Here is a 20,268-nt window from a genome sequence, read left to right as displayed (position 1 = left end):
CGCGGGTGGGGAATTCGAGCAGCCAGGATGAGCCTCTTGGCCATGAATTCAGCTGCACTGGGCGATGGCGATTTCCTGGGAAAGCCACATGGAATGTTCTTTGGAGGCCTGTTTTCTTGGATTGCTTTGGTTTTGTATCTGATTCATGCTCCTAAAGGAATAGTTATTTATTAATTTTTTTTCTTTCCTGACTTTCTGTGGCTCAGTCCTCATGCTGTGCCAGGAAGCTTCAGAAATAAAATAATAATAGTTTGTGATTTATGAAATGTGGTTGGGTGCTTATAAATATTTAACTTTTATTTGAAAAATGTTTGAATCATTATCACTTTTAGCTACAGTAGTTCTGTTGGATGTAATCCATCTACATTTTAAGGTTTTATTTATGCATAAAAGCAGCTTTAAAGAGATCTGTGAACTAGGATTTTCTACTGTGATTTCCTGGGTTTGATAGGAGTTCATAGTGTATTGTAAGTTGATTAATTTATCTTGCTTGTCTTAATTATTGTGTTTTTAAACAGATCCATATTACTAATCTGACATGACCAAGTAAATCATGGTAGAACAATAAACCTGTTTTAGTTGTTCAGAGTAATTTCAAGTCAGTGTGTGTGCATATTATGCAAAGTTGCATTCCAAATATTCATTTTACATTTTAATTGTTAAAATTCATTGTATGGAAACATGTGTATGATAAACCATTTGTTATGTGGCATTATTCATTGAGAGTTAAATGGCCTGGAAGGTTTATAGATACCGTCAATTGTCAACTAGAAAAAGAACTTGCTGGAATAGAATCTTGCAAATAAGATGGACGAACTTATTCTTCATTGAGAAATTTAACACACAAACACAAATATTTTGCTGAGCTTGGAACTTTGATTTTTGAGTCATAAACAAGGGATCCTCCTGCCCAAACTCAAAACCAAACTAACCCTGTCTATGGGTCTTTCTTTTTGATTCTTCACTTCCTTTATTTATGGGGTACAGTAGGGAGCAGACTATTATTTTTCAGATGAATAAAAAGTATTTGTGACCTCATAATTTATGTGAAGTACCAATTATTGATTTAATCAGAGAATTTTGATTGCTGTGTAAGATTATCAAGTTTACATTTAAATCAGATATGTTAGTATCTCTCACTAATATTCACTAAAAACACTTCCTTTTCCTTAATAAATGAGCAGAAATCTAGGTGAACAAAGGTGGATGTAGATGGGAGGGAGATGACATGCAGCCTGTGGCCTTAGAGCACATGTCTATCTGTGACAACTAATGTGCCTTTCATGTAGTTTTTGCTTCTGTCCTGGAAAACAAATTTGAAAATGAAGGTCAAAAGTAAATGGAGTCCTATGCTGTTTGTTTTATTTAAATATACCTCTTTAATTGCCATTTGCCTTTTTTTTTTTAAAACGTGAGTTTTTCCTACTCTTCTTTTAAAAAGAATTCTGATCAAAGGATCAGCCCTTATATTTCCCCCAATTGAAACTCAAAGCATTTTGTTTTGCCATCCCAGGCCTTTAAACTTAGATGATAAAAACCTTCCTTTGCCACCAACCATGAAAACACTGTTGGTTTTTTTTTTTTTTTTTTTGCTTGTGAATAGGTTAAGCTTTTAAGTTCTTGGTTTGGTTTGAAGCTGGGACTCTGATACAGAAGGGTGATATGACTGTGGTTTGAATAACATTTGATTTTGACCTGTTCCTGTGGGTTGCGATGGCCTAAGAAACTTGACTCAGCAGCGCTGTAATTAGCCCGACCATGTGTTTGAAACAGGATTGTGTTACCTGGACTGCATTAGTGTGGCTGCTTGGGGCCGCCTTGCATCTGTTCCAGTAGTGTACTTAAAACCTTCTTTTGGCTGGGGGAGTTCAAACATTTTAGGCAAAATAAGTATGCACTTTAGACTGTTGGAGGCTTTTGAGATATTACACAGGACATTTATCCTTTTCATGTTTTTTTCCCTTTCTTGGTTTGATGGAGAGAAAATAGTTTGTAGCTGATCTGGGTTTGTCAGGAGAGTGCTTTCGAGAATGGTTGAAATCCCAACATATTGATTTGCTCGCGGTTGCCACTGGTTCCCATGAACTATCTTCTTAAGCAGTGATACCAGCTGATAAGCAGAATTCCATTTAGCAATTCCTATTTGCATTGGAGTTTTCAGAATTTAATTGTCCTTCAGTCTGCTAAAGGTTTTAAGAGCCCTAGTCCTGTCTTTGCTGATATGTGAAACTTCCATTTTAACAATGAGAGAAGACAATAACAAGAACTTACACAAAAAAGGGTAAAAATGGATTGGGGCTGGAGCAATAGCACAGCAGTAGGGCGTGTTTGCCTTGCACACGACCAACCCTGGACAAACCCCAGTTTGATTCCCAGCCTCCCATCTGGTCCCCCAAGACCGTCAGGGGTGATTTCTGAGCTCAGAGCCAGAAGTAACCCCTGAGTGCCGCCACTGCTGGTGTGACCTCCCCCATATCAAATGAAAAGACTTTTCAATTCTAGAAAATTGCTTCAAAGGAAAAAGAAAGCAACTGTATTTGAATTTCAGTTTTCAACTTGATCCTAAATTAACTATTGTATAATATCTGTTACTTGCTTTGTGTTTGATTTGCTTGAAGATTTATGGCATGAATCTCTGCATATTTTGTAAAAATAGGTTATGGGATCTGCACTGAGTAGCTGTAGTGACTGTCCGGGATACTCACGCTGTGCAATAGAGAGCTATGTGTAACCAGGTGGTTAAGATTTCACACACTCACCTTTGGGGCAGCTACTTTTCTTGCCCTTCAGATTTGGGAAGAACATCGCTATTTTTATCAGTCAGAAGACCGTTAGCCGTGGTTATTGAGGAAAACTATTTATAGGAGACATAGAAGAGACTTTCTGGTCAGATGATAAGGGTGTACGTGAAGTTCTTTCTGGGTTAAATCTGCCTGTTACTGATTGCAAATGGGCTCTGTGACATCAGCTCGGATACTTTTTTCACCGAAAAAGTGGGCTTAGCAAATTCTGCAGCTGTCTTTAAAAAATGGACTTCTACTTCATTCTTGCCTAATAGTATGTGACGAAGTAGGAGACTGTGACCCAAGCTCTTTCCACAATTGGGACAGTTCATTAGGCCACCTCAAAAAATCTGAGGGAAATTCTTGTCAGGTAGAAAGTGGGCATCTGGTGTTAACTGCCAGGCAGTATTTCTATCTGATGCCAAATTGTTTGATGGAGATTGATGAAAGTCAGGCTGTGCCCGATGATCCAGATATTTGGACTGTGTAGACCTGGGAAAAATCATCTATGTTATGTTTAATAGTTACTGACCAGGAACTAATAACCACAGATTTTATTATTGTTGAGGTAGAGGGTTATGTATGGTAATTGTTGTTTACAGTCTAAAGCAAAAAATGACTCGCAATTATTGAATTAAGGTGGAGATTGATTTAACATATTTACACAGTAACTCATATTTGAATTTAAAAGGTTTGCAATAAAATTCATGTTTAGAAATTGAATAAATTGTAGTTTTATTACCACTTTGGATATCCTTGTGTCCTAACCTTTTTCCTTGGAGTTATCTTAGTTCAATAAATAAAACCTCATTAGACTATTCCCATTTCAACGAGTTTATTAAATTTTGCAGTAGTAATTAGCATAAGCTGTGCTAATTTTTCTGGAAGACTAATGAGGGAGGTTCATAATTAGGTTTACTTTGTAAGAATCAGAAAAGATGATAATGACAAAAGTCACATAGGATAGTCTGAATACGAACCCAGTTTTTTTCTGAATTGATAACAGTTTCCATTTTTTAATGTCCTTTAGTGAGTTAGGATTACCATCCTGATTGGCTTCACAAACTCTTTTATTTTCTTAGCCTAGACTCATTGAGCTTCCTTTGAACAGCACTGAGCTGAATGGGATGGCATTACAAATACATTGTTTTCTCCTCATCACCAACAGAGTCTCTCTTGCTGGAGCCCTGAACTTTGTAGCCAGCTACCTGTTGTTCCTTTCCAGCAGAACAGGTCAGGGGATGGAGTTACATTTGCTTGTTCAGTTTTTCACTGCAGACTCAGTGTGGTTTATAGTATGATGTAAGCACTAACTAGGGAGAATAAGTTTGCTTCTTTTTTTCCCTGGGACCTGGCTCCTGAGCAGTTCAAGATGACTTTGGTGTTTGTTTGTTTTTGTGACTAGAAATGAGCATGTTTGGGCGGAATTCCTCCTCAAAGGTTTGCCCACTTTTCACCCCAACTGAGACCTGGTCCTTTTAAGATGCATCTTGGCTTGGTATTAACCTGCTGTTCGAAATTAGAGTGATCCTAATCTCTCCACGACCAGTGTGAAAAACACAGATTTATAAATCTGTTGTCCTGCACAAGTCAACCAAGTGACTGGGAGATTTGGTTACCATGGCTTTAACAGACCTACCATCATTTTCATTTCTAAGAATCCCATGTTTCTGTGTTTGAGGGCTAACCTGGCTAGACAGCATTAAACAAAAACCAAAACAATACAGCATGGGGCTGGAGAGATAGCACAGCGGTAAGGCATTTGCCTTGCAAGTAGCCAATCCAGGATGGACAGTGGTTCTAATCCCAGCATCCCATATGGTCCCCTGTGCCTGCCAGGAGTGATTTCAAGCCCCAATACAGCACAACAACAACAACAACAACAACAACAAATAAAATGTGAGCTCTATAACATGAAATACTTTGTCTAGAATACTGATTTTCTAGTCACACTAACCCAAAGATCTTCTTCAACTAAAGAAACTACCATGTTTGATTTTATTTTAAAAAAAGGTCCTCCATATGTTGATGGCTTTTGATGCAACTGTTTTTTGAGTGGGTTTTAGTGATGATTGTTTGCAATGGGATATTTTGGGGAGAACATCTCATCATGCTTCTTATATCTGTTGATTTGGTGTCAAATGCATTATAGGAACAGAAAAGCTTAGTCATGTTCAGAGAAACAAATTAGAAGTTATTTTATTGAGGGGCACATACAATAGTGTTAAGTCAATTTTGTGCTCAGGGGTCTTTCCTGGTGGTGCTTGGGGTACCACCTGGTACCTGGAATTGAATTTAGGGCTCCTGCATGCAATACATACATGGTAGCCTGTGAGACTGAGAAACATTTTTATTCAAGATCCATTTCTTTTGTTGTTTGTGTTTGTTTTGGGGCCACACGCAGTGATGCTCAGGGGTTACTCCTGGCTCTGTCTTCAGAAGTTGCTCCTGGCTCAGTGGACCATAAGGGATGCCAGGATCGAACCCAGGTCTGTCCTGGGTCAGCCATGTGCAAGGCAAAATGCCCTACCACTGTGCTTTCACTCCGGCCCCAGATCTATTCTTAATGTAAGGTATTTAAATGCAGTAGTTGGACTTTGAACTAATATATAAAAATAATTATAACACTTTGGAATAAGGATATAATTTTTCTTTTCTATATTTTTGGGAGGTGCATATACAAAGGAGTAAGTGCTTAAGACTTACTCTTGCCTCTTCACCTGGAAATCACTTCTGGTGATGGAAGGAAGACCATATGCAGTGCTAGGAATGAACCCGGGTCAGCTCTGTGCAAGGCAAGCACCCTACCTGCTGTACAATCTCTCCAACCCCAAAATTTGGTTCTTTGAAAAAAGCCCTTTGAGCTGAGGAGGATATATCCTAATTCCTCTATGAACAGTTCTGAGATTGTGAAGACATGGGCTCCTCATCAGGAAAGAACTTTTCCCTTGGCTTTTATCATCAGGTATAAATACCCAAAGCTGGTAAATAGTTTTCCCTAGAATCTGCTCTAAAAGCAACAACAACAAGAAGGGCAAAACTCAAACAACAAGATTATTTTTGTTACAGTTGCAAATAAAACATGAGTAAGAGGGAGCTAGTAAGAAGGACCAATTTCTGCACTTACTGGTCTGTTGGACTCACTAACTGCTCCCTGGCACACCGCAGAGCAGAGAAGCATTTTTTGGGCTCCTGGAGCTCATAGTCCTTGATGTCCTAACCTTGGAGCCTGGGGAGAATGAGAGGAGGAACTCTCTCTATAGAGCATGTCCATCAGTCTAATGACTGTCCTCTTGGTTGGCTTGAGATGTTTTGTATACTTCCCCCAAATGAAAAGCTGAGCATGAATGTACCACTCTTTATTAACCCTAGTCTATTTAAACATTTGTTTTCTCAGTGGGATTTCATAGGAGATTATTACTGATGAGACTTACGTGAGAGTGTATCGTTCTAAATTTTATCACATATATGATAACACCATGCAGAATCTAAGATGAGCCCTGTACCAGTTTGCTGCCATGATAAGAAAATAAGGAATATAATAAGCTAATAGCAGCCTGCATTCCATTTGCGATCAACTATTCCCAAATACACAACTAGGAGACATTAAAATGCATTTCAAATATGCTGACAATATATCATAATGCAAAGTACTTTTACATGGTATAATACTGCTGCAGACACTGTATAATGAACAACAGTGGTTTTCCTGTAAAGGAAATAATGGCAGTAGCTTCCAAGAAATGTATTTAGTGGAGTTTCGGAGAATCAGCAGTGTATGTGTGTAACTGGTTGGTGTCAGCTCTGGGTGGGGGGTTTTATCCTCTGGCATCATAAGTTTGCTTGTGTAACATTTTTGGAAAAGTACAAAAAAGCAGTAAAAAGTCCCCTGTGTGTCATCTAGCAACTTTACACAGTCAGTATGCGATGAGAATATATCAATATATTAAATTTGCTTTTACTTTTCTAAAAGAAGTTGTTTGGAGTGAAACAAAATGCAAACCTTTCCCAAACACAACTGTCTATAGATAAATTTTTCTCATTTCCCTCACCGCCTTTAGCCCCAAACTCTCATAAAAAATGGAGCTGAGGGGCTGGCGAGGTGGCGCTAGAGGTAAGGTGTCTGCCTTGCAAGTGCTAGCCAAGGAAGGACCACGGTTCGATCCCCCGGTGTCCCATATGGTCCCCCAAAGCCAGGGGCAATTTCTGAGCGCTTTGCCAGGAGTAATTCCTGAGCATCAAACCGGTGTGGCCCGAAAACCAAAAAAAAAAAAAAAAAAAAAAAAAAAAAAAAAAAAAAAAAGAAAAAAGAAATGGAGCTTATTTGAAAACTCAATTTAGAATTTCTTACCTACAAAACGATGCTACTTGGGTCATTTTTAAATTGCATGCAGTGTTATCTGAAACAGACTAAACTATTCCTTCTCTGTTCTCCCCATCCCTTTACAAACCGAGTAACTGTATACTGTCCAGGACAATATAAAAGTGACCTCAATACTCTAGTTGCAATCAATGAAATATGGTGAACAGTACAGACTTGTCTTGGGTGGCTTGAGGTCTTTGAAGATGTGGGTAGATGAAGATAAATCTCCCTCACAAACTCTTCTCTAGTTACAAGCTTTTGTGCAGAAGCAAATGAAGGTTTTCTTTTATTGTTACAAAACTTATTGTAATAGAATTTTAATTGCCTTGATTCTACTAAAGTGTGATGCTGAATGTGTGTGTGTGTGTGTGTGTGTGTGTGTTCTTCATAGGGTTGGGAGTCAAGCCAACCTTCCTCTTGTTTTCCATGAAGTTGGGGTGGGGGGCAAGAAGCTTAATGTTCCTGGTTCTTGGAAAGAGAATGCCCTTGGATTCAGGTAACTAATAGTGTAATCTCTACCTCTTTTCAGGGGAATTTTTATTTTCAAGGTGGAGTGCTTGATGCCAGTTCCAAACTTGCCTCCAAACAAACCCCACTTATAAAGGCTGAACTAGCAGAGCTGGCAAATTCTATGGCTTGATCCCACACAATAACCTCCAAAATGGCACTTGGTAACTAAACCATCCCACTAACTGTTGGCGGCACAATAGTTCTGTAATATAATATAAAGTAATAGTGTTAGCCAACACATCTTTAATAAGATATTGTTCGTGGCTTTGCCATATGGTGCAGAGCAGCCTCTCACTCGGTGGGCCTTTTGATTCCTCTCAATAAGATTATTTCAAATACTCTAATCCTGAATCATTGACATGAATACAAAAGCCTGGTGACATCTAATAGATGCCTCTTAGCTTTGCTTTCCCTCTTGTTCCTTTCCTTTTACTTCTCTTTTTACCTGACAAAAAGCTTACAGACACTTGGGCTCTGTCTCTCAGTAGCCGCATGGGGGGCTCCTCATGAAATATAAAGGGGGAAAAAGCACTGACAGAGGCCAGATAAGCTACAGAGTAAAGGGCCAGAGATTAAAAGTAAATGCGAGTAAATCCTCCCCTGTACACTTACATGCTCTTTCATTGTTTTCTTTAACACTTGCAGTGCCAGGGCAGGGCATGAAAAGGCAGTGTCCTGAGTACATGGTGTGTGTGTGTGTGTGTGTGTGTGTGTGTGTGTGTGTGTGTGTGTGTGTGTGTGTGTTTGATTGAGACAGGCACGGTCACAGTAAGGGAAGAGTGATCTATTTCAGGAAGTGATCTATTTCAGGAAGATGGTGGCGTTTTAAAAAATAGCCCCTGCCTTTTCCTCAAGAGCAAGACTTCCTCAAGTACTTTTCAGCTCCTTTGCAGCTCTCTTGAGCCATGTTGGCACTTTGGGCACAGGCTATAGTGAGGGTAAGTGGGAGACCTCCATCCTCCGGAGGTGTCACCTGGCTCCTTATCTGTCATAGGCTAGGCTGAAATCACTTTTTTTCTTTTCTTTAATCAATGATTTGGATTCTTTTGGGTCTTAGCTATCACCACTCAGCTGACCTGACTCCCTATCAATGCCTCGAGGTGTCCTGCCAGGGCTTGTAGCTTGTGCCCCTTCTGAAATCAACTGGGATTTGATTTACCAATTTGAAAAATTAACAAAAGATTTTTCCCATGGGGGCAGGAGAAATAGCATGGAGGTAGGGCATTTGCCTTGCATGCAGAAGGACGATGGTTGGAATCTTGGCATCCCATATGGTCCCCAGAACCTGCCAGGAGCAATTTCTGAGCGTGGATCCAGGAGTAACCCCTTGAGCACTGCTTGGTGTGACCAAAATAAGAAAAAGATTTTTCCCTTTCTTGGAAAAACTGTATTTATTATTGTTTATTATATAAAACTATTGAGATTATCTCTCCTCTTTTTATCTCTCCTCTATTCATTATATTCTAGTTTGTTAGTAATATCTTAAGTAGCATTTCTTTCTTTTCTTATTTTATTTTATTTAAAATATTTTTTATAAACAATGACTTACAATTGTTTTAGGCATTCAATATTTCGACACCAATCCCACTATCACTGTGTCCTTCCCTTTAATAATGTCGCCAATATCCCACCTACCACCCTACTCTGCCCTTTGTAGGCACAATAACATTTACATTATATAGTGTATTACAGCACAAAGGCAAATAGAACTATCAAAATTTAGATCAACAAGGGTCAGTTTGATGTAATTGTTCTCTTTCTCCATGTGTTAGTAATGTCTAAGGATTTACTAGGCTGCATTTTAATTTTTTAATTAAAAATTTTTGACAAAGCAGTCTGTGTTTATATGTCTTAGGGGTACAATGTTAACCATCTCCCACCAAATTCTACCCTAAGGTGCCAGTATCCTCCCTCTACAGTTCTTTGAGAAATGGGGCCTTTATAGTCCTGGTGTATACTATTGACTGAACTTCCCTCTGAGAGTAGAGGGTCAGTTGGAGACCCCACACCTATTCATTACAAAGACAAAACAAGACTTCCAGGATCTGGTTTGTTAGGATCCTGACTGGAAAGAATGAAGCTGTAAGTTCTACCTCCACAATAGCCACACAAGATAAAGTGAAATCTTGGCACTGCAGGTACGATCCTCAGCATCCCTACGAAGTCTGCCATTTGAAGCCACACAGGTTTATGTATCACAGCTAAAGTGTATGATGATGAGCACTCAAAACCAACCAACGCTGTGAACACCACAGCCAGATGTGTATGATCTCTGGTCATCACAACAACCACTAAGGAAGGGAAAAGGGTATAGAGTTAAAAGGCTACAACCCTATTTACTAGGAAGTTCTTTAGAAAAAATGTTTCTTGCTATTTGTAATATTTTTTATAAACTGTGTCAAAACCTCACATTCCCATATACATTCTTGTTTTTTCCCCTTTTTTGGGGGGTGGGTAGGTGGGTATTTTGGGCTACATCCAAGGGTGCTGTTTCTGACTTTGTGATCAGAAGTATCTTGTCAGGGTTGGCCTAAGTGGAACCATGCAAGGCTGGTGTCTTTTCTCCTGTACCTTCTCTGACTTATCTTGATGCTTCCTCATAGACATGTTCTCTGGCATAAGGAGTAGAATCCCTGATTCTAGATGTTCTTTTGTTCTCATAAATGCAGTATTTGAATCCTGATCATTGAACACCTAGACCAAACAATTCTCTGACCACTGTTACCTGAAAAATTTTTTAAACTTTACTTGTGAATAGTATCTTTTATCTGAATGGTACTTGGAAAGTTTTAGAGCATTTTAAAGAGAATGTTTCTCAATTAGTAAAGATGAACTACATTTCAAACATAATTAAACATACTTGTTAATGTTGATCATTGTATTTAAGTCTTATTCAGTTCTTACTCAGCTTTATCCTTATAAATTAAACAATTTATAATTTAAAAAGAAATGTCTCAGAGAAATCTAAGGCACAAATTAAGCTATACTTTATAGCTTGGTAAACTGAGGCACACACATTGTGAACTAAGTGTTCAAAAAACCTATTTCCTAACTCTCCACTAGATATTTACCTCCTCTTTTATTGCCCAGTTTAAAACAATACTATTCTCAGTATTTTATATAGCCTCACTTATTTTCTTTAGTATCCATAATTCACCCACTTTCACATATTGTGCTAAAACCGGTTTCCTAGATGTTTTACTTTGCAGACCTGATATGTATCTTTGGGATTCCAAACTAATAACTATGTGACATATAAATGTGGTACCTATCTCTGACACAAAAGTCTATAGTTTTAGACTTATTCAGTTTGATGAGGGAACAACTGTGATTTTTGTCTGCGAAGAAAACTTGTATTTATCCAGATGAAAGTTGGTAGAGGGCAGAGTAGAATTAAAAGACACATATTTTGGAAGTCTGCTTGTTGCCTGCGGGAGGAGCCTAGAATTCAGGATCACAATGGAGGAGCTCAGAAGATTTTCAGATCTTTAAAATGGGTGAAGACATTTTTGTTTTGCAAGGTTGAGAAGGTAGAAATGTTTAGCACTAGATTTGACACATGTTAGATTAGAACCAGGTAGACCTTCAATGAAGCATAATATGTTCTACATGATTTGTTATTTCTGTTTTCATTGTAGTTTAGGTAATATTGTTTCAGTAATGTTAGCACTCATGGTTTTGATGCATACAGTTAACTATCTCACCATCCCCACAGTACCCAACTCCCTTCATCACTGTTATCCTGTCACTTCTACTTCACCTCTTCATTCCCCTGCAGCTCAGTGATCTTGATATAAGACCATGTGTTTGTCATCATTTGATTTTTTTGGTTCCTTGCTTTCTAATTAAACACAAGAGTTCATCTTTTCTTTTTTTGTTTTTGTTTTTTGTTTTTGTTTTTGGGCCACACCCGGTGCCGCTCAGGGGTTACTCCTGGCTATGCGCTCAGAAGTCGCTCCTGGCTTGGGGGACCATATGGGACACCGGGGGATCGAACCACAGTCCGTCCTAGGCTAGCGCAGGCAAGGCAGGCACCTTACCTCTAGTGCCACCGCCCGGCCCCGAGTTCATCTTTTCTTATTTCTGTATAATATTCTTTACTCTGTGTTTTTTTTTTTTTTGTTTGTTTGTTTTTGGGCCACACCCAGTGACACTCAGGGGTTACTCCTGGCTATGTGCTCAGAAATTGCTCCTGGCTTGGGGGACTATATGGGACGCCGGGTGGATCGAACCATGGTCCATCCTAGGTCAGTTGCGTACAAAGCAAATGCCCTACTGCTGCTCTGGCCCCCTATTCTGTGTTTAATTACAACTTTTTCATTAGCCTTGGAACATTGAGGTTGTTTCTATATCCTGGCTAGTGTTCTCAGTGCTGCATTGAATATGTCTTTTTGAATTAATGCTTTTGTATTTGGCGGCATGGGGAAGGACATGTAGGTACTAGGAGATGGAATCACTGGGCTGTATGGAAGTTGTGTCCTTTTTTGAGATGTCTCCAAACTGTTTTCCATAGAGGCTTGACAAGACAATATTCCCACAAAGATCGAGAGTTCCTTTATCACTACGTTCCCACCAAAACTGGTGTTCCTAGTCTTATTTTTTTTAACCATTCTCACTAGTGCGAAATGGTAGTTTATTGTGGTTTTGGTTTGCATTTCTCTGATAGTAAGTGATGATGGACACTTTTCCATATATCCATTGACTATCCATCTGTCTTCTTCAAGGAAATACCTGTTAATCACCTTTCCAACTTTTGGATAGGGTTATTTATTGTTTGTTGTTGTTGTTGTTGAGCTTTGTAAGAGCTTTATACCTTTACTTGATATTCAGTGTGTGAGAATTCTTTTCATTTAATAATGTCTTTCATTTTAGCCTAAAATAAGATATTTTAAATAAAAGTTTATTTCTGTCATGTAAAACACTTTGTAATTTGATGAATTACTTTTGTTTATTTTTTCTGTTGTTATCTTTGTCAATGGAGTAAAATGATTGAAGACACCTCTGAGGATGAATTATTGTTTTAATGTTATTTGTTATTTAATTAATTATTTGTTAGTTATTTAGATATTTGTTATTTAATTGTCACATAGTTTTCTTTCTTGGATTTTGATCCATAATGACAGTGCTCAAGGGACCATATAGTGGCCTCCCACACAAGCAGAGGGTGTTATCAGCCCATTGACCTGCCTCTCTGTTTCAGCCATACAGCTTCCTTACAAACAAAATGACCTTCCTTAAGTTCACTGTGGTGATATTTCACTCACTTTCTCCACACATGTATATTCAGCCTATTATATGTTCTGCATGGTTTATTTTGGGCTGCACTCAGCGATGCTCGGGGCTTACTCCTCGTTCTGTGCTCAGGAATCTCTCTTGGTGGTGCTCAGGGGACCTTATGGGGTGCCAAGAAAACAACTGAGTAAGCCACATGTAAGGAAGGTCCCTTCTCTATACTATCTCTCTGGCCCTCAGCCTGCACTTTTGGGGAGTTGGAGGACATGAAGCATGTGAGAGCAATGTGCTTCTTGTCCTCACAGAACTTTATTGTCCCAAATTTGACAGCAAAAGCCAAAACAGTAATAAACTGGACCAGTAAGAGTAAACAGTCTGCCAGTGTTTTACATTAATTTTTTCTTTTTCTTTTATTTTTTAAATTTTTAAAATTTAAACACTGTGGTTACAAGATTGTTCATACTACAGTTTATTTTTCACAGATAAAGTTGTTTATGATTGAGTTATAGTCATACAGCGTACAATAACCTTCACCAGTGTGCATTTGCCAACACCATGTGGGGGGCCACAATTTTGGCATTGTACTCAGGGCTTATTCCTGGTTCTGCACTCAGGGGTCACTTCTAGAGGGCTTGGATGACAATTTGTGATGCTGGAGACCAAACTCAGATCAGCTGCATGCAAGGCCAATGCTCTACCTTCTGTACTATTACTCCAGCTTCTTTAAATTAATTTGGGGGAGAATTAAAGGTTTTATTGGATGGGAATCATGTTGCAGAAGGAGCTCTGGCGGTGGAATGGTGATTGACTGTGGGGCTTGCATCCTGGCACTGCTAATGGCACTAACTGGAGGACAGTGTCTTAGCCCAAGCTGCTCAGGTCCCTGGCTATTGACCTGGAGTCAGGGGTGGTTGCTCTCTGTTGGACCATAAAGGGGTGCTGCCCACTGTATACTCAGCCCCCCTCCCAGCAGTCTGGTAATTTGCTAACACAATGCACCCCTACTTCAGGTGAGTGTTATGTCTGTAGTTGGCGACAGCTAGAGAAAAAGAGCAAGCAGTGCCGTTGTTGAGTCTGGAGGTCTGCTGAAGACAGGCTTGTTAGAACTACATTGGAAAGGGAAAAGGCACTGTCAGTGAGGAAGGAAGATACACTGAAAATATTAGACAAAGTATTGAATTTGTTGCACTTAAAAATGTTAATCTTCACACGATTACCATGCAAATCCCCTCACCTCCCAACTGTTTAATTGATCAAGTAAATCAGAGCCCCGGCAAGCAAAAAGCCCTGCTGTTGACATTCTCACCAGGCGCCTGCTCGAGAATATATTCTGTGAAGGAGCGTGTCTTGTTCTGCACACTACTGTGGGTCTGATCATACAATCTCACATGCATGTTGGCAAGCAAGCGGGTTTCACTTGGAATTTGCAGGGAAGCTTTTTTTGTATTTTTGCACGGTGACCCCGTAATCTCCTGTCATTTGGTCAAATGGGAATAAAAGTCAGTGCGGGGGTAATCTAGATCTTTGCCACTGCTGGCCTTTGTTTTGAATAATGTTTCCAGATTTAAGAATTTAAAGTTTTTTTTTCTCTCGGGCAGGTATAATATTAACTCACTGCTCTCTGGTCACTGAAGGATTCGTGAGGAGTCTCTCTCTCTCTCTCTCTCTCTCTCTCTCTCTCTCTCTTCCCTCTCTCCCTCTCTCTCCCCCCCTCCCTCTCTCTCCCTTGCTTTCTCTGTGTCCCTTCCACACCCAAATAATTCCCAGTCCCTTACCCCAATCCTATCATGTGCCCGGCTGACTCTGAAAGAAGGGGCTTCAAGGTGCCTCAGGGACCCCTTTCTGAAAGGGCCTCTCCTGGCCACTGGGAAAGCAAGATCATCCCTTCTGTCCTCAGACACAAAATCCAATAAGGCGGTTCCTCTGCTCATGGTGACAGGCTGCCTCTTTGTGGCTTTCGGGGCTCTACTGTCTCCTGGAGGAAGTTCTTCCTTATTTCCCAGATAAGGTGTCATTCATGAGAGCAAAGTGCTGAACTAATCAGGTTAATTGAGGCCCCAAATCGCCCTCATTGAGCCTGAATCTTCTTCCTGTTAAGAGTAGCTAGTGCAGGGAGACATCACAAATATTTCAGTTTCACTCCTACTCCCTCCATCCCAAAGCATACAATATCTGCAGGGAATGTAAGTTCTTACAAATGTCACTCGGGGGATATTTGAGTACCAGTTTTTAATGAACAGTGCAACATTCCAGACCCCCATACAAACAAAATAAAAATAAAGTGCACCTTGGGACTGAATGAAGCACCGTCAACTCTCTGATGCCATCTTCTTTTTAATGTTAAAATCATCTCAATCTTGCAGAGCAGCCCACAGTGACTGTTGAAGATGAATCCAGATAGGTTTCTTCCTGGTGATTTTATTTAGATCGAAACTCTTAAAACTACACTTTTTTTTTTAAAGAAACTTAACACACATCTTTTAATGTATCAAAAGTGATCAGAACTTAGTCCTGTCATGTGGCCTCCGGTACAACCAAAACCAGAGATGCTTTTGCTGAGTCTCCTATAGAGCAGGGTCCCTGTCTATTCCTTCTCTTCCCCTATTCCTGCCTTTTTTTTTTCCCTTGGAAGTTCTAGGAATGACTTTAATTATCTTCACAATCAAATGCTCATTGCTGCCTCTGTGAAAGTGTGTAGTCATAGATTGCACGGATTATTTTCTTTAGCACTTGGGGATAGAGAAACCAGTTGTTTCAAAATGAGAACCACCTGGTTCCACAGAGACCTATTTAATGGGGAGCCTCTTTGTACACAGACTTTTTTTCAGGTCGGTCATTACACCAAACCCCAAATCAGCAGTGTTTGGTCTAGCACCCTTTATTAAATGTCGAGCCAGGAGTGATTGAACTGATATGATAATAATAATAATAATTTAAAAAAATGCCCTACATTTTTGCTCAACACTGGGTAAGAAAGGGGGCATTTCTCCAGATTCTTCTGATGGAAATTAAATGATAGACCTGTTTTATCACTGCTTGTATAGATTGCTGTACTGTGCATGTATGCATGTCTCTCTGTGTATAACCCTCTCTAAACCTGGAAAATAAAATTAGGCTCAGCTTTCAGCATGCTCTCTCTTTGGACTAGCACCAGAGATAGATGAAAGGTAGATAGCCAAGTGGTGGGCCCCATTAATAGAAGCAGTTGGCAGGCAGAGATAACTGCTATTATCCAGCATTGTTTGCGCTGTCCTGTAAAGTAAGGATGGGGGCAATATACCTTAGATATTTTGTTGTCTTTCCAGCATGTAGAAATTGGTTTGTTGTCATACCATGTGAATGTCTAACAACACCAAATTCAATTTGAAACAAGAACAGGAATTTTAGTAGTTCACTCTGTCCCACATACTTTTGAAGCATTCTGAGAAGAAACAGAAAAGCAGAGAAGGCACACAAAACCAAGATAGCTATTCTATCAGGCGACTGATTTGTTTTCAAAACATGATTGCCTTTTTATAAGGTTAGCTGATTTTGGAGGATGCAACATTTATTAAATCAAGTATTGAGATATTAAAAAATTTAAATGTTTAGTAAATGCAAATGTGAGAGATGAGTTTGCATTACTAATGAAAATATTTTTGCTAATTAAAAAGATGGAATTCAATTTTACATTGAAAGTACAAAAGAATGGAAAAGAATAAAAATTTCAAAATTTATTCTGACAGGACATTTGTTCAATAAACTGAGTATATGCATATCTGCGTGTGCATTATAAATATACCCATAAACATGTGTGTATGTACATATTTATACATTCACATTTTGTCTCATTTTTTAGGATTTTCATATTGAGCCTAATTTCTATAAACTTTATCAGGTATTATTTTGTTTAACAAATTCCTTGGTTACACATCTACTTCAAACTGTAGTCTTAGTGTATATTTCCTATTGTGGTATTTAAGAATTTGTAGGTTTTTTTAATATAAAAAACAAATAACTGTTATATTTCCAGTCACTCAAATTTGAACTGAATTTTACTTCCTGTTTCAAAGGTCAAGGCAGGCTGACCTCAACAGCAGTGTGGAGGCTGCTGAATTATTCATATCATCGACTTTGTGTCAGCTTCCACATTTGTGGAGAGGGATGTTTTATTCATTTATCTCATTTAGGACTCTTCTCTGCACCTGTTTCTACCATTAAGTACCCTGTAATTTGCATTTGATGCTAATTTAGTTTCATATCAGCCTGGTCCCCCCTTGTTAATTTAATTTTCTAAGACCCTTTTCATTACAGTAGAACTGTTTTCCTCTTTAAAGCAAACATCTATACAAGTAATTGTATAAACTGCCTTTTAAATAATATCTTTTAGAAGATTCCATCGTTTAATTCCTTAATTCCTATAATTAGCCACGGTTTGATTAATGTTTCAAAGGGTTAAATTAAAATGCAGAATTACTCAGATGCATACTTGTATGGCTTCTTCTATGCGGCAGTGTTAACGTCTCAGTATTATTCTTAATAATTCTTAAAACAGTATGTCAACTGATTTTAAAAAAAATTCAAGTGCCATTTAGTTTACTAATAGTTTTTTTTTTTTCAAATTCTGGTACTCTCAGCATTACTTGTGAAGTGTTACTTTTTTTACTTTCAACCAATTACTGATAGGCTATGGCTTAGAAATGTTTTCTGCATCATTAATAATGCATACCCAAAATAATCTGGGCAGAATTAGGTCTGATTCCTTGTGAGAATCTCAGTGAATTTTCTATCATTAATTCCAGGAAACGGTGTTAACATTATATTCTATGTTTGAGTCCATCTTTCTGGGAATTCTCCCTTTTCCCAGGCAGTGGTTTTTAGCAAGCTCTCTTTTCTCTCTGCAGTATCTCGTGTGTGTCTGTTGCCATCCACACATTGTAGACATCAGCTGGCAGTGGTATGAGAAGGCCTGATTTTGAAATGGTGACTACAGCCGCCCATGGGGATTTAGAGGTCATAAAAACTAGCAGCTCCTCTAAGTTAGGTTTGTAGCCCCATGGCTTTTAAGGGAAAACTCTATCATGGTCCTTTCCAGAGGTCCACAACACAAACAAGTCAGTGGTTTTCAGGGGCTCCCTTTGATGTGGAATTTAAAGCAGCGACGTGAGTGACAGATTCTAGTTCTAAGCTCCTTGGAAATGTGTGAGAGGAAAAGTTGTGACTGTGGCTTAATGTTTCTAAGAGATGAGCTCCAGCTCCACAGTGACCCGCTGTCCCCTTGAGCAGTTGGATCTGTTGTGACTGTTCCCCCAGGAGCACACATGCATCCCTGCACATTCCCCTAGGATTTTCCTTCGGTTGGAGAGGTCTCAGGTATACACTCCATCGTGGTGCAGTTTGTCTGTCTGTGGTTTAATATGCCAGCTTTGTGTTTCTGCCAGTAGGCCTAAAAACAGTGTGAGACTTTCTCAGGGTGAAATGTGTGGTCTTTACTAATACAGAATTTCCTAACTGATCTCTCTCTTTTCCTACGTTTAGATGTTCTCTTTTACTTTGTAGGAGTCCTAGCTCCACCAGAAAGGCTTTCTTGAGGTTTGTTTAAATAGCTAGTTTTTAAAGACTGTACAGTCAGGACTATTTGTGGTGCTTTTTAAACATTCAGGAGATATTTCTTTAGGCCTGTGATGCTACTGAGTGCCTTATTCCTTTAAGCTCAGAACCTTTGATCTTCACTCTGACACAGACCAACATTTGAATTTTGTCACTGCTCAACCACCTAGAGGGAAAAAAACCTATTTCTCGTGGATAAGGCTCTTTTCAGTGTATATAACTTCACTTTCTTTAACAGCATGAAATCACTAAGGCGCTGTGTGCCCATTCAGTGGAATGGGGCTTGAGGAACTGAGGCTCACTAAATTCATCAGTCAGTGATGTCAGAGTCAATGCTGGTCTTTGGAAGCATCGAGCTTCTGCTAAAGAAGAGTTCCAACTTTGCATTCGAGTCGAATGGACCCTCAGAGCTGAAAGCCAAACACCTTCATTCTATAGATGAGCAAGAAAGCTGAGGCCAAGCGAATTTCAGGAACATTGCCCAAAGATCTAATTAGCCTCAGAGCCAAGACCTTAAGCCAAGTCCTTGGCTCTGATTTCAGTGGTTTTTCTGCCCTGGGCCATCTGGGTTCTGTGCTCTTCATTTCACCTTGCACACCATCCACCTGAAGGAGGGGTCTCCCTTATCTTCTCTGGATGTGGGTCTGGGGACATCTGTGAAATCCTTAGCTTTGATGAGGGCCTATGTGGCATAGCATGTGGCAACCATTTCTGAGAAGACCTTCTAGACACTGAAAGGAGAAAATTACACTCACTCCCTTGCAAAAATAATCCTCTATTGTTATAAGTGCACACATTTCATTCATTAGAATCTGGGCCTGTTCACGTTATGTCATATCCCCATGCAAAAAATAATTTTTAAAGCAAATTTTGTTGTTTGGTGTCAGAGAGACTTGGTCAACAGTCATCTTTCAGTCAGAATTTTATAGAAATTCTTTCTATTCTAGACATCTCCTCATGGGCAGTTGTCTCTGACTATCATCTTTCTCTAGAAAGTGCTGACATGTGTAAATATTGAACTTGGCAGTTTTCAAAGCAAGCCCTAATTTAAAAAAATTATCTACTATTTAAATCTAAACACATTTAATAAACTGCCTTTTCCAGAAATAATAAGAAAGAAGACGAGGTGTTGTAGAATCTGCTTCTGAAGAAATCAGCAAAAGGATGGAAAAGTCCATCAAATTTCCCCCTATTCAAGCCTCTTTTTGTGCCCAATGTCGTTCAAGACTGATCTGGTTTGTTTCACCTTGGGGACTTCCAGACAGGGGCAGAAGTCATGGGGTCCTGCTGAGAGAGACCAGAAGCTCCCTCATCCTGTTGACTCAGGCTAAGGGTAGGGGGAAAAACTGCAGTAGACAAGAGGCAAACTGGAAAGGTGATGGTCCTGTCCAGCTTTGGTTCTGTCATAGAATGTGAGGGGACAAGAAGAGGTAAGACTTTGCTTGGTTTCTGATTTAGGGGCCTTCTGGATTTGCCCAAAATTAGCTCAGTGATGTCATAGAATTGTTATTTTTCTGTCTTGGTTTAAACTTTTCACTTATAGAGACTAAGACTAAATCTCCCACCCACACCCAATGTTCCCTGGCTACATCGGGACAGTGCCCTCATTCAAAAACAAACCAAAAACCCCTAGAATTTGTGTAGCTTCTTATCTTTTCTTTGCAAATGATTATCAGCCATTCCATGAGTGATTTTCTCAGCCTCCCCAACAATTTGCTGTTGAAGCTCAGAAAGAATCATTTTGCCAAACCTGGGAAAGTAGTTAGTTGGTGGCTAGTGAGTTCTCTTGTT

At 39.3% G+C, this 20,268-nt stretch overlaps 1 protein-coding gene across 3 annotated transcripts in view; it reads left to right on the top strand.

Annotated features, from left to right (window-relative positions):
• Positions 1-20,268, top strand: part of EBF1 (EBF transcription factor 1) — a 368,807-nt gene that overhangs the window by 26,074 nt on the left and 322,465 nt on the right. The window lies entirely within an intron of this gene.

This window comes from Suncus etruscus, chromosome 6 (genome assembly GCF_024139225.1).
Source record: "Suncus etruscus isolate mSunEtr1 chromosome 6, mSunEtr1.pri.cur, whole genome shotgun sequence".
Classification (NCBI taxonomy): Eukaryota; Metazoa; Chordata; class Mammalia; order Eulipotyphla; family Soricidae; genus Suncus; species Suncus etruscus.
The sequence above is the reverse complement of the archived record's forward strand: the minus strand, read 5'-3'. Positions and strand labels throughout refer to the sequence as shown.